The sequence below is a fragment of the Bombus fervidus genome, chromosome 6, assembly GCF_041682495.2.
Source record: "Bombus fervidus isolate BK054 chromosome 6, iyBomFerv1, whole genome shotgun sequence".
NCBI classification, from domain to species: Eukaryota; Metazoa; Arthropoda; class Insecta; order Hymenoptera; family Apidae; genus Bombus; species Bombus fervidus.
Genome location: NC_091522.1, coordinates 10,618,307 through 10,632,373, shown reverse-complemented (window position 1 = coordinate 10,632,373; position 14,067 = coordinate 10,618,307). Strand labels below are relative to the sequence as shown.

General features: G+C 35.1%; 2 protein-coding genes and 1 long non-coding RNA gene across 14 annotated transcripts in view; 1 reads left to right on the top strand and 2 right to left on the bottom strand.

Moving 5' to 3' along the window:
* Nucleotides 1-5,519, bottom strand: part of LOC139987915 (uncharacterized) — a 456,615-nt gene extending 451,096 nt beyond the window's left edge. For all 4 annotated transcript variants that reach the window (XM_072004735.1, XM_072004734.1, XM_074111754.1 and 1 more), the window contains exon 1: nucleotides 5,107-5,519. The gene's annotated coding sequence lies outside the window, so the exon portion shown is untranslated. The remainder of the gene's footprint in view (nucleotides 1-5,106) is intronic.
* Nucleotides 1-14,067, top strand: part of LOC139987909 (uncharacterized) — a 586,680-nt gene that overhangs the window by 356,806 nt on the left and 215,807 nt on the right. The gene's annotated exons all lie outside the window — the stretch shown is intronic.
* LOC139988017 (uncharacterized) lies at nucleotides 9,586-13,765 on the bottom strand. Of its 3 annotated transcripts, none has more exons than XR_011800008.1 (3): nucleotides 13,428-13,765; nucleotides 10,819-11,012; nucleotides 9,586-10,477 (listed from the first exon to the last, which is right to left on the bottom strand). It is a non-coding gene; the product is annotated as an uncharacterized lncRNA (long non-coding RNA). The 3 variants fall into 3 exon arrangements; XR_011800006.1 differs by having other exon boundaries at nucleotides 9,587-10,477; nucleotides 13,432-13,765; XR_011800007.1 differs by having other exon boundaries at nucleotides 9,587-10,477; nucleotides 10,819-10,985; nucleotides 13,432-13,764.

Here is a 14,067-nt window from a genome sequence, read left to right as displayed (position 1 = left end):
GTGATACAATTTAATTAATAAAATATATTAATAATTTGTAAATAACTGGAAACTATCCAAGTTTTCGAATGATATCAATTTTTAAATAAGGCTGTGAATATATATACGCTAAAGCGTGTATTGAGAACGGAAAATGTTTCCAACTTTCTTTAAACCGATAAATAAGTTACTTAAAAAGTGAACACACTTATGTGCATGAAACGTAATAAATTTTCCATCACTTTTCCACCGATGTATCTCGTGTGTAGTTTAATACGAATTATACGAAATTAAAAGCTTCCAAGTTTCTACGTTCTTTAATCATCGGCACGCAACATAGTGCACGGTAGACACGTAACAGTCGATATTCTTTACTCTTTCCCAATTCTATGAAACAAGGCAGTGTAAGATCGAGTAACATGAGCGGAATGAACAGAATCGACAACGATCAGCGTGCTTTCTCAAGCACAAGTAACGTGCAAGTAATTGGAAATTGCGCGAGGCAAAAATCGAACCTCGGCATTTCAGTGTAACGAGCGTGTACGAAGTGAACGTTGCACGATAAAAAGGCGTGTGCCGCGCTCCCTGGCTATACAGATAAAAAATCATTCAACGACAGCTAACTGATAATTTGAAGCTAGTTATTTCGTAGCAGTTGAATCGGTTACCGTAACCCAAACGCATCATTTCATCCCTGTCGATTCATATATTTCGCGAAGGGTGCTTCCTGCTAGAGTGGCGGCCGATAAGAATCTCGTCCAGCCCGTTTCTATCCGGTTAAAGGCGGCGCCTTCGTCAGGCCACCGTTTATATCTCTGGATCGCTGAAAAAGACCGCGGTCGATTTCGGGAAATCTAAAAATGCCGTCCCGAATTGGGCGTAGTGCGACGTATACGTGCGACAAGGAGCAGATCGTACCGGGGAGATTGCGAGCGAGGTCAGTAAGCGAAGCCAATCAGATTTACGAGGAGGGACATATCATGATCGCCTTTGCGACAATTAGTCACCGTCACCCTCTTTCCACTTGACGGTTCGCGCACAGGCGACCGGCCAGTAATGGAAAAGTGGTAAAACCCTCGTAAAAACCGAACTCTGGTTCGGGTATCGCCTGGTCCCTATTACGAGACGTTCATTTTGAAGTTTCAGCAAACGCCACGCCCTAATTTATACTGATTAACTGGCGACTGCGGCGAAAGCCAATTGCAGGTACAATCAGTACAGATTGGTGTGGTACGGCAACGTTAAAAGACGTATTCAGCAAATGTAACGTGTTCCTTCGTTTCTCGATCGAGATATACTCGATTGCTGGTATACCAAATTGCTCATTATGGATTAATGATTCGAGACGGCGATAGAGAACGCGTCGGATTGTTATCGGAACGAGACAAGTCGAAGGTCAACGCGCACCGCGAAAATAATAATTTACTTTTAACAGAGAAATAGAAAAGTCTAGCGAGGATCGAGGCGTTGTAAGTGACGTTTTCGTTTAAAACTTTCATCCGTTCGCCGGTGACAAATCGATTTCCAGGCTTCGCGCGTATGATTTGCCTCGAGCCAGACAAATATCCTCTTCCCCATCTGTAGATATGGATTTATCGCGTTCCGATAAATATTAGCGAAAACAATAGAGATTGAAGTATAATATGCTGGCCGTATCACGGATGACAGATATCGTTATGTACCGAAAGTTTCATAAACTAGCCACGATTTAATCGTTCGACAGCGGTTTTGCGAAATTATCGTAAACTGCGATTTAATTGGTTGCGAGTTAAGGATAGCAATAGGAGGTTCGATCGAATTCAAAAAAAAAAAAAAAAAAAACAAGAAAGGAACAAAAGAGAGAGAAAAGCGCTGCACGTTCTTTCAATTACCGTCACGCGAAAACGAGCAGCGTATTAACAAATCCACTGATTTCAATGGGTAATTATTTTTTCAAGAGAAAAACCGGAGTTCCGGTATTTACGCATGCGCTCACCGATATCTCTTGGTCGAGTTACCCGCATTTTATGATCCACCGTTCACCATAGACGGATGAATTCCCATGCGTTTTTGCTCTGACCAACTCGAACGAACCAACCAGCTATCCAGCAGCTCCGGAATAGTGGGTGATGGGCGAGGTGGGAGTCGGGTGGTAGGATAGTGAGCCGGGATCGATGGAGATAATGCCCATTACCCTTAATACGAACTCACTCTTCTTCCATCTCTTCCTCCCTTCACCTTTAACCCCTCGCCAGTCTCTCCTTCACCCAAGCTATTCCATTCTCGTGGCTCTTCGCAATCTGTAACCGATGCTTTTTATCGTCCCCGCTGACTCGATTCGAGAACTCCGCGTTCTCGTCGTTATCATCATTGATCAAAATTTTGAAATCGCGAATGGAGTGTAATACCACTTCCGTGCCCTCCGCCTAACTCGCACAAAGAACTGTACTTGAGACCAATCGCACGTCTATAATTCTACAACCAAGAATTGGAACTCGATACTTGACGTGTTAATTTCGTATATTCTTTTTAATATCTCGTAAATAAATATTCGTTCATCTATCATACAGGGATTTTTCAATACATTGTGACATGTTATCCAATCTTCTGCTGTTGTGTAACAATTATATATTTCGAGAAATGTTATCTTTCTCTATCGACTATCGTGATTACATTGGTAAATTTAGCAACTTGGCAATTTAGCAAAAGCATTTCAATAATCAATTATTTATTATATTAATGTAAATGTTTCAATATTTAGTAAGGACTATTTTCAATACTTAGTTAATATACATATGCCTAAAGTGACTATTCGTGTTATATACTAATTTTTACTAAATATACATATTTGCAGTAAATATCTTGTAGCTTCTAGGTACATTTTCAAATTGATTACAAATTTTATCAATATAATCACGACAGTCGCGTCTCATTTTGTAATGCAGTAATTAATGAAATTTCAAGATAGTTTTACAAAACGCAGACATGATACAGAGGTGAAATTTTTTGTGGTAAACATTCAAATACTTTCGTATGCTACTATACATTGTTACTGTATGCTGGATTACAGTAATTCAGATATCTATTTCGTTACCAATTAAATTTAATTAAACAGTATGCTGAATCTTAACGATGTATGAAAAGCCTAATCTAAAGTGCATTTAAGCGTTAAGTGGCGTACTTTGAATACAGGCTTATTTGAATCTTCGATCGTTTAACGATTGCTTACAGCTTACGTAATACGCATCTTTCTATTTCAGTGAATTTATTTTCCCTGGAATCGCATTACAGAGCAATTTTTCGCGAATGCGCAATCACCGATGCGGAAGAGATTCATTGCTTCGCGGAGCTGAACGTAACTATACACAAGCGTACAGCACTTATCTGAAGTGGAAGCCACAATAAGCTTCCCCGTGAAGGGCTACTCTCTTGTGACTCCGCGCGCGACAAGTTCTTCGTTACTGATTTAATTGTTTTGCTTACCTTTAGAAAACGCAGCCAGTGCTAGGAAAACAAAACGAGTCGCGTTGGATGTACCGTGGAGGGAAGTTGTGTGGGTGGACGCGCGAACCTGTTGAGTGTATTCGCGTAGGTGCTGAGTAGCGGATACGTATACGCGCGAAAGTCTGGGGATGTAGTTTCTCGAGGAAATACACGCGAGACACCGTGCTCGTGAGGATTGTAACACGAACAATGAAGAATACATCCGAACTCGGAAAGCTCGCCTGATAATACGTCTGCACCGGTGTGCATTCTTGAGAAAACTTGGAAAAGACCTGCTACGATTTCATACGATTGAAATAACGATTTCGTGTCTCGTGATTAATTTCCGAAGCAGATCTTTCAATTGGCTTAAACTTGTATCACGAAGCGTGAAATTCTCAAACAGGAATCCTTCCATTCCAGAAACGTATAATTGTATAAAATATACAAGTGTGGGATTGTTGAAAAAATGTTACGAAATCGATTTAAGGTCACTTCCTAATAGAACTTGCACACCGAAGTAAAGTCATTTCCGAGTAGAGGAGTAGAAGGAAAGTGCAAAGAAAAATTTAATTTTGAAAGAACCCACTCTTTAAATACAATTTTAAGCTCGCTGTTAAACGAGTACAGAATCTCAACTTTGATAAAGTAGAAGTTCTATTTCAATTGCACTCAAATATTTACTTAAATCGACCTTTGCTTGCATCTTTTTCTTCAAATAGAATGTTATTTATACTTATCAAGGATTGTAGAACGCGTACGACATTCTACAGCGATAAGAGGTATGATTCGCCAAATATTAATAAAGAAAGTAAAGATACAAAAAGTATAGATCATGGTGTACAAGCAGATCAGTAAATATTAAGGATACATTTATATGCAACGTACATATACGTACATATGTAGATACATACTTAGAATATTCTGCTATGCGGTAAACTGTAAAGGATGGTTGGACTCATTGAGCTGGAATAATCGTGTTTGAAGTTAATACGTGGGTATGTTAATACGTGATTGCCTTTTAGCCACTTTGTTGCATGTACCTATTTTAAGATTCCTAAGTACCACTGCACCAGAAAGATTAATACGAATTAATATGCTTCTTAAAATTAAAAATGAAAGTTTTAAGTTATTTTAAAATATCTAACTTGAAAAAGAAAAAATTAGTTCTTTTAGAGGAATTTCATATTCACATTTCAAACGATAAAAAATGTTATTCTGTAGTATAGATTGTTAATTAACTGAACATTTTTAATTCATTTAAGTTTTTTTACGCGAATTTGGATATAATGGTAAATACTTTTGGAAGTAGCAACAAATGATTTTTATAAATTATGTTAGGCTTATCCACGTACTGCATAGCTTTGGGTGCTATATCGATAGGTTCCTTTCATCGTAATAGTATAATATCTGTATTGCGTCAAAATCAAAACACGTTAGCAAAATAGGCGCAGTATGTTTTTCGAGAACATTCGTTTTCTGCCATTTTGTAAGGCTCCATATGACGTGTTTCCGTATAACGCAAATTCGTACCATATACATATGTACGTATAATATATGTGGCTCATATAACGCTGTTTCTCATAACATAAAACATATCCCTCGCGTTATAGGCGGTTCCACCGTCTATTCACGATATGACAATAATTGAAGCGAAGGACTTACCGTAATTCCGATTGTTTCCACTGCATTCTCCTAGATTCCATCGCACGTTAGAACCGGCACTATAAAACACTTTGTAACCGAAATTTTACACTTTACACTTTGTGACCGACCCTGACTGGGGTTCGTTGCGTACTAGAATGTTTTCTTCGCGAACGCGATCGAGCCGAACAGAATGTAAACTTACAGATACCAAAACTGAGACGCAATTCGAAGCCGCACAAAATGTAAACATATCGAGCCGAGACACATTCGTAATGGCGACAGTTATGCGTGGGCATACGCAGATGGCGTGTCGCGACGAACGTTTACTATGCAATGTATATGTGTACTATAGTTTTAATCGAATTACTTCAAAGTGATCACGTAGTGTTTACAGAGTTGAGTATAAATCGACGTAAAGTGATTATAAAATTCGTTGGAGAAACGCAACATATTATAAGAGATTATTTCGATCAACGAGTAAGTATATTCGTAATTAATATATGTTAACTTGCCTGATGAATGGCGATATTCAAGTCGAACGTAGCTTAACTCTCTCCTACATACTGTATCGATTTCACGTTTCGATTTTCGAATATTTACCCCGTACGGTTATGATACTACGACAGACAAACTATTTTTTCACGCTGTTTTCATTAATAAACGAACATCGAGCATGTTTTACGCGCATTCGATCGGAAAAAGAGAATTAAAAAGATGCATTTATGAATCGGTAATTCGTTCTAGTTCGAATATGTTCTATTCGAATCGCCAATCGATATCGATTAGAATGATCGATCGTCGCGTTTGTCAACGTACAAATTCGTCTCGATGAGTGAGTGAGAAAGTTTGTTTGCCAATTTTTCTGCCAAGTTTTCGAACGACGTAAGACATAATTTCCCCGGGATCACGTTACAGGGAATTTATCTTTGTACGATAATATATTTGGTATGTTTGTAGAAAGTGTGATCGTGCGCGCACGCGTTTCATTGGCAACCGATTCGTCTCTTTCCGTTATGTGCTATTCGTCCCATCAATCAAGTGCAACAGAAATACAGATTTCAGTAAACAATTGAAATTTCAAGGCCAGCATGCAGCAATCATTTAACAACCAGGTAAATCATTAAATTAGTCAGTTAAATATTAAACGATCGAGCGAGGGGAAGGGAAGAGTAATATGAAACAAAAATGGAAGGGAAGTATGAATAATGTACGTGTCAACCATAAGCATGTAGTATCTTGTTAATTAATTCTGATTCTGAGATTACCTCAGACACATACACATACAAGCCTAAATACAGATCTTCTCTCTTTATAATATTAGCATGGATTATTTTTCTTATTATATCAAATAATATCAAATTTGAAAATATTGATGTGTACTATATTTAGTATCCGTCTAAAATTTTAAAAGACACTGTTATTTGTTAATCTAGTATGAAAAGTATTATAAACAAGTGATATTATTGTAATATATCTTATTAAATTTCTATTGTATAGAATTTCAAGATAATCAGTAAATGTAAAGAAATGGAATATTAGAAATTATTCATTTAATATAGTATCAATAGTTACTATATTAAATGTAATGAAATATGTTTTATCATAGTATGTAATAATAAGGAAATAGATACATTAGGAAATCGTGTCTATTTGTGAATTCTCACTCTTTTGATTTCCGTACTTTGCTGTAAGAACATTCCTTTGAAAGAATAATAATATATCAAACAATTACGTCATACTTGCCTTCCATGTGTCTGAAAATAAATGAGCGTACCAACGCTCTTAATCTGTAGTTTCATAGTCTTTCCAACAATCGTATGGCAATTAAGTGCACCATAACGGAAGTGATTCTGAAAGTTCAGAGATACTGAACTGATAGCGACTCCAGATAGCCGATATTAAAGATTGCTTTATAGCCGGGCTTCTCTATGGCCCATGTAAATGAGTCGCACAGTTTAAATAGTTGGTTAGTACCTATCGTACGAAATAAAGTCAAAGCCTTGCAATCCTAGTTTCATTTTATATTTTTCTTCGACTCTCAACCGAAAATATCAAAAAATATTAGTTTTGTTAGAACTAATTTTTAAAATAATGGTATATTGTTTTTATCTATAATATAGCATCTATGATCATTTATATAAATGATATAAAAAAATATTAAATTTTTATTAAAACATAAAAAAAGCGTAAGAGTTACTTATATGTAGGTAAAATGTTCACCATTCGGAAACTGCTACCAAAGGAGTTTTATTTCTCAATCACAATTAGTTTCAAATTATAACGAATATACCTATAGATCAGAAGAAATTTTATAATTTACAATAATTTTATCAATATACATTTCCTGTCTTGTAAAAAAAAGTTACTAAAGAGCATCATGAACATCCTTGTCAATTATATCGCAATTTACAATAACGAATATCGATATTCCATCTAAGGTGATATAGGCTAAATAGATTTTCGAACGAACGTTTCCTCGATTCGACGGAAATAACTTTTTCCAGACTTTTTGCTCCAGTGAGGGAAAAAACGAGCGGTTCCATGTCGATTATCTCGCGCCTCGCTGTTCATCCATAACTTTCATCCCTTATTTTCCTGCGGCCAGTGAATCACGCGACTCTCGTTTCCATTTTTCCCGTAGTCGTTGTTCACGCATCAAAAGGTTCGTTACGCGATAAACATGTGTTTCGATACTACGTCTACGTCGTGTTCATGTATTACGTCATCAACTGGTTGGTGATGCGCTTTGAAATTAGTGGCGTAACGTGGTCGAGTGTCTCACTACGGACTAACAATGTCTGTCGCGTGCGCACACGCGTTTATGCCTGTCTATTGTATTCATTTACATTCTGGCAATTTCAAACCAGCGTTGATACCATCTCCATTTTCAATTAATCCTTTAACAACGATGTGGAATATTCTGACACGGAGGATTACGCGCTTCGGTTAGTTGCCTCCGATGTACATTCGATGTACAGATGCTTATTATTTCGTTGTTACCTTCAACTTTATTAGATTTATTAGGTGTATACGGGACTGTCGTTTCTTAGAGATAGAAAGGTAGGAATAAGAATAAAAGATGAGTTAGACGTGCTTGAATGTATCACTGACAATAATGTTTTAAGAGATATAGACGGAAAATAATTCACGATAACTAACGCGTTCGTCTAGATTTAAAGAATCAATGACATTTGATTACGTTCTTCTCAATATTACTCGATATTTATCTAAAATACTTTTCGATGTCATCAATATTATGTTTAAAAGGTAATATTCACTGATACACGCTGCACTGTTATGCGCTTGAACTCCAATCTAGCTTAAGTGGAAATCAAGCGCACTAAATGCATATAATTAATCACACATGCGTTATTAACACATTATACGCTTTAATAACCAATTGTGTCTTATTCAAATCACAATTAACGCTGAGCAATAGTATTACATTTTCAAACAAAACTCCGTCAAAAATTAGAGGATCTAAAGGTAAAACAAGTAATAAAATACTTCTATGAAGTTTCACAATTACAAACCAATTTTATTATTACGTATTGGCTTAATCGGACCATAACATGCTATTACACGTAGCTATGATAATTATAAGGAATAAAATTGGAGAAATTTAATTTGTTTGTCCTTAAAATATATTTTGCCAAGAATCAACGAATGTTCATATACTTTTGAGCGATAGTGTGTTCTTTCTGTTATGATAAAATAATCTATGTAATTGCAATGCAATTTATGCTCATCTATGAAGAAGAAATGGTGATTATTTGCGTTCGCTTGTACACAATGACGCGACATACTCAACATGGAGTTTTCAAATAATAATAGACCGAATAAACTAATTAACGAACGCATACGACACTCTTCGAAAGTGCACTGCTGCCAGTTGTTTTGCAATACAATACCTATTACTGTCGTTTGCTCTTTCATGCATTCACACCTATTTCTGTGTCCACCTACGAACTCACAATTGCAGTACAGTGCTGGTGACATTTCCATTTTCAATTAATCCTCTGATGACCGCACAAAATATTTTGTTATCGAAAATTACATATTCTGATAGTTAACTTCCCGCGCGCAATGGCAACGCCACAATTTCTTTATTAGAATTTTTACAATAATTTGATACAGTATAAGAAGAATATATTTCCATTTCGAAGAAATTTGTTGTTTAATGTTGTTTAATGTTTCTCATTAGTTTATTAATTTCATCTAATTAAAATAGTTGTATACATGCGTATTACATTTCTTTAGGAAGAAATGAGAATATTTCATAGTACTATTATTAATATTATATATTTCATAACACTATTGTTAATAATATTATATATATAGTATTAGATATTGATATAATATTGCCATTTTATATATAAAATGGTTTGTTTTAATAACAATTTTATTTTAAATTTAAATTACTTGAAATATGGATTGCAAATTTTCAAAAATGCGAATTTCACGTGCATATTCATACATGTAAATAATACTATGAACATTGTAATTTCTTAAACACTAATTCTATTGACATATGCATTTCATTTTTTACACATTATATATTATATTCTTTTAGGAATAGAGAATTTCGTGGCGTGTAAAAATCTTCTCTCATAACAATTTCACTTTACATCCAAAGTACGGTAAATTTTTACATAATTTCCATACGTATATTCATATTATAAACGATACTAAACAATTAGCAATGAAAGGACATTTACACAAATCATTACACGAAACTTAAATAGTTTATACTTTAGATAACAGTCTATAATTGCTAATTGTATCATATGCAACAACTAATAATTCGAAATTATCTATAACGCATCTATATATTATTAGTAGCCATTATAATTACTACATCATTGTACTAAATATACAATCTCTGGTGTTGTAAATTAATCTCGAATCCTTCAATTATTTCGCACATATACATACAGTACATAGTAAGCTCTCGTAAACGCGAAATTACATTTTGCGTATCAATGCATCCATGTATAATAAAATTAGTATTATTACTAACAATAAGCTAATATAGCTCCAACCACACAAGTACTTTAAAGGAGCAACCATTGAATTCATAGTTTTAGTTCAGTTTTAAACCTCTTACCTCTAATCGAGAGCTTGCAGCCTTCATTTATCCATCTAGTGGTTTATCCTGACATAGTTACTTTACTGCTGTTCATTTACCGTTGCAAATATAAAACGGTATTGCAAATAACAATAAGAATGAAATACGTATACTAAAATGAAGTTTTTGTCTTAATTAATCAGTGTTAAAAATGCACTTCCTCGGTAATTATCGTATTACTTGCGATTATCCTTTGGGTTTGTTGCAATCATAATGCCGTCAATTCAAATATCCCAATTCGAAGTGACATTATAAACAGAGCTGAAATCACAGAATCAGTTTTTATACTCTACAATCTACTCGGTAATTATATCCAACGTGAAATTTCTAGCCAACAACGTGAGATTTGAAAAAGTTCTGTTCCACCAATTTCATAGGAAAGGAGGAAGAACGGAAAATAATAATGACGAAAAAGAAATTTCTCCTCTGTACGATTCCAATTTAAATTCACTGGTAAATTATTTAATTTGCCAGTCACGGGCGCTCATTTGTACGGAATGTAAGTCCGGTTTGCGGTATGTTTGCAAAATCAACCTTGTAACGCGGTCGAGTATTTCGCGATAGTATAACAATGTTTCTGGCGTGCTGGTTCGTTTACTCACATACGTTTATACCCGGCACTCCGATAATCCACATTCCCAGTAATTTTCAAGCGGCGACAATGTCATCTCCATTTTCAATTAATCCTTTGATGACAACGTGCAATATTCCGGCGGCCGGGTTTACCCAATTTTCCATGGTTACCATTCAACGTGTTCGCAGCAAGACCCTTCGAAAAAGTTTATGAAGAGTACATCTAAAAGTTTGAAGAATAGATTTAACTTTCTTAATGGAATTCGAATTCATTTGCATAATTCGTTATTTTATCCATCCATTCGTTTCCTTTTTGCTCCTTATCGAACAGATTTCGAGCGGTGCTTCTTCGGTCAACCAATACCTTGAGATTTATGTTCTGATCAAATTCAAAGGGCTAGAAGATCCTGTCAACTCTTCGGCTTATGAAATATTACCAACCATTTATGTTTGTCTTATGAAATTAGTTTATTTTCATGGTACGCGTAACTCTGTATTCGTTTTCCTATAAGAGTAACACGTCATGTGCGTCGTTTTACATAATTGAACTAACATTTTCCAAATCACAAGCTGGAAGTTGTATCGATAAATACCTTTCTATGATAGTTATAAATTTGTTAGTAAAAAGGAATGAAATTTTTATCAACAGTTTTAGATAATGTAAGAAGTAACTAGGTCTTTGAGCGAGTTGCCAATTCAAAAATATTTATCGGCTTCCATTACGTAACTATTGTGACAAATTTACAAGATCTATTCAGGCCATCGCCTTACGCCTGCAACAAATATTAAAACTGTGACCTTTTTTACTTTTTTCAAAAGTCTCCAACCAATGTATTCTACATATATTTGTCAACGTATATTTTATCTCTCTTAGAATTATTACCAGTTTAACTAACCCAGTACGGTATGATAGAAATATCATGGAAATTGAAAATCGAATGATCGAATAATCAAAAAAATTCAAGTTAACTATCTAGTTAATGGAAGCTTAAAAAATAGATATTTAATCAGAGAGACAGTGTTTATTATAACTGAATTGTTAATTTTCATGAATCACATTAGATCTTTATTTATTTATAAACAAACCGTTAAATCGCTATTCATCAGACTGTTCCGGTAACATTTTTCGGGTATAGTGTTCTTTCAAAGTTAATAGAACGTTCAAAACCAAACAGAAAGAATAATGAACAATATATACGTATACCTATGCGTATACGTAATTAACTACTTTCAATATTTGTTGAAGAAAGAATAAACTCTTGTTTCCCGATTGAAATCTAATAACGGCACAAATTAAGTATTCATCCGCAATCTACAGTCTGTTTGGAACATTAGTGTTATGATACACCCAATGACTTGATGACAATAACGATCGATGCATATTCCGTATACTCTACCTGATTATCTGTCATTTTGCATTAATACATATCCAGATAGTTTCGATGGTATATCTATGGATTTGACTAGTTATTCATGAATCGTATAAACTATAAACACAGATTCAAAAACAGATAATTTAAATGCAAAAGTGGTGCACTGCAACATCAAATATTATAATACTTCCCTTCCCTCTTTATCGTGTTCCACTAGAAAATTATATTTTCTTAAAATCTATTAAATTTTTGAGACATATCATTTATGACTTATGATTTATAATTTATTGTGATTTATGATGTCTTATTTTGATACCATTAAAAATAAATGTTAATGGTAAGAAAGTTTTGTAAGAAAGTTTTAACGCTTTAGAATGTCACGGCTGAGAGATAAATGTGTTATATGAAATAATTAATATGAAATAATTAATAAATGTATCCCATCAAATTTATTATTCAAGGATAGTTCGAGTGCTTAAAATATTAAAATTTTACTAAATTAAGCATTCAGTAAATATATTATTATGTTAAACGTGTATTTGACTGTATTTTAGAACGCATATACGTTACATGAGACATTCCTGTATGATGATGAGAGGGTACGACCTCAGTTCTAACGAATTCATGAATCCCACATGAGAAATGCAACTCAAAATGGACTAGTAAGATTAATTATCCGCGTTACGTGTATTTATAGAGCAAAGGAGTAATATTACAACAGGGGATTAAAATGTTGTAAAATATATATTTGATAAGAGATTTCCACTAGCTTAACTATTTCAATATATCATTTTAAACATGGCAAAGGTATTTTCATAGCAGCATATTCGGAGACAAATATCAAATTTCGTGTCTAAAACGTATTTGCATACGCATCTCAAATCACTTTCAATAAACACCAGCTAATAATTTTTGATTTTAATGTTGCTTTAATTTTGTTTTGTGGCTGATGTTCGGGTTTCGGTCGCGTCTTTAATAGTACGTTTGCGCTTTGTTTCAACGTGACGTTTCGTGAACATTCCAGTTTAAAACACAACGGAACGTAGTATTAAAAAACGATCGAAATCCGAAGAACAGCAAATACGTGCGTCGCATAAAGTAATAACCTAAACCTCTTAAGTCTCTCTGGCATATTTTCTAATTTAAAATATATCTATTATATAAAAAGCTGCATTTCGCTACTTTTTCTATTATCCGATTCATAAATCCAAGTTCCATTCTCGTTAAATAAGTGATTCAAAAGTTTTGAACGTTGATGTATATACCTACGTAATATATGAACGTCCGCCATCCATTATCGGAATCGTTGCTCGTGACGCAAGCAGCAGCAAAAGAAATCTCACGATTAATTAGTCGGAACCGAGTGCACGGAGGAGACGGAAAGAAAGAAGCAATCGAGCGGCACCGAGGACTCAGACAATACCGCGAATTAAATATTCAACTCTCACCCTTGACACGGTGACGCGCGATATTAGCGTTATAACGTGGTCAAATGTTTCACGACGGAAATGACAACGTGTGCCGCACGCTGGCCTGGCCTGGGCTCACGTTCGCGAGCGCAGCTGCACGCCTGTGTACGTGGCATTGTGTCGACTGTTAAGCATTTGATACGGCCGCCTTCCTGTCGCGCGTCCATTGTCGTTGGCCCGTTCGCGACGTAACCGAGCCAGCCGGCTTCTCGGTGTGCGAATCACCCAGTGATACGATATGACGATGCTCGCTTCTGTGACAGCGTTTCCCAAACTAATTTACTCGCCGTACGCTCCTCGAGCTTCGCTCTTTCAGCCTTCGAGGAATAGACAGTCGAAATATTGTAGCCGATGTCGTTTTATTCCATCCAATTTCATCATCTATGATCGAATTTGGTTGGGTAATTTTCTTAGTGGATAGTGGAAATTTTTGGAT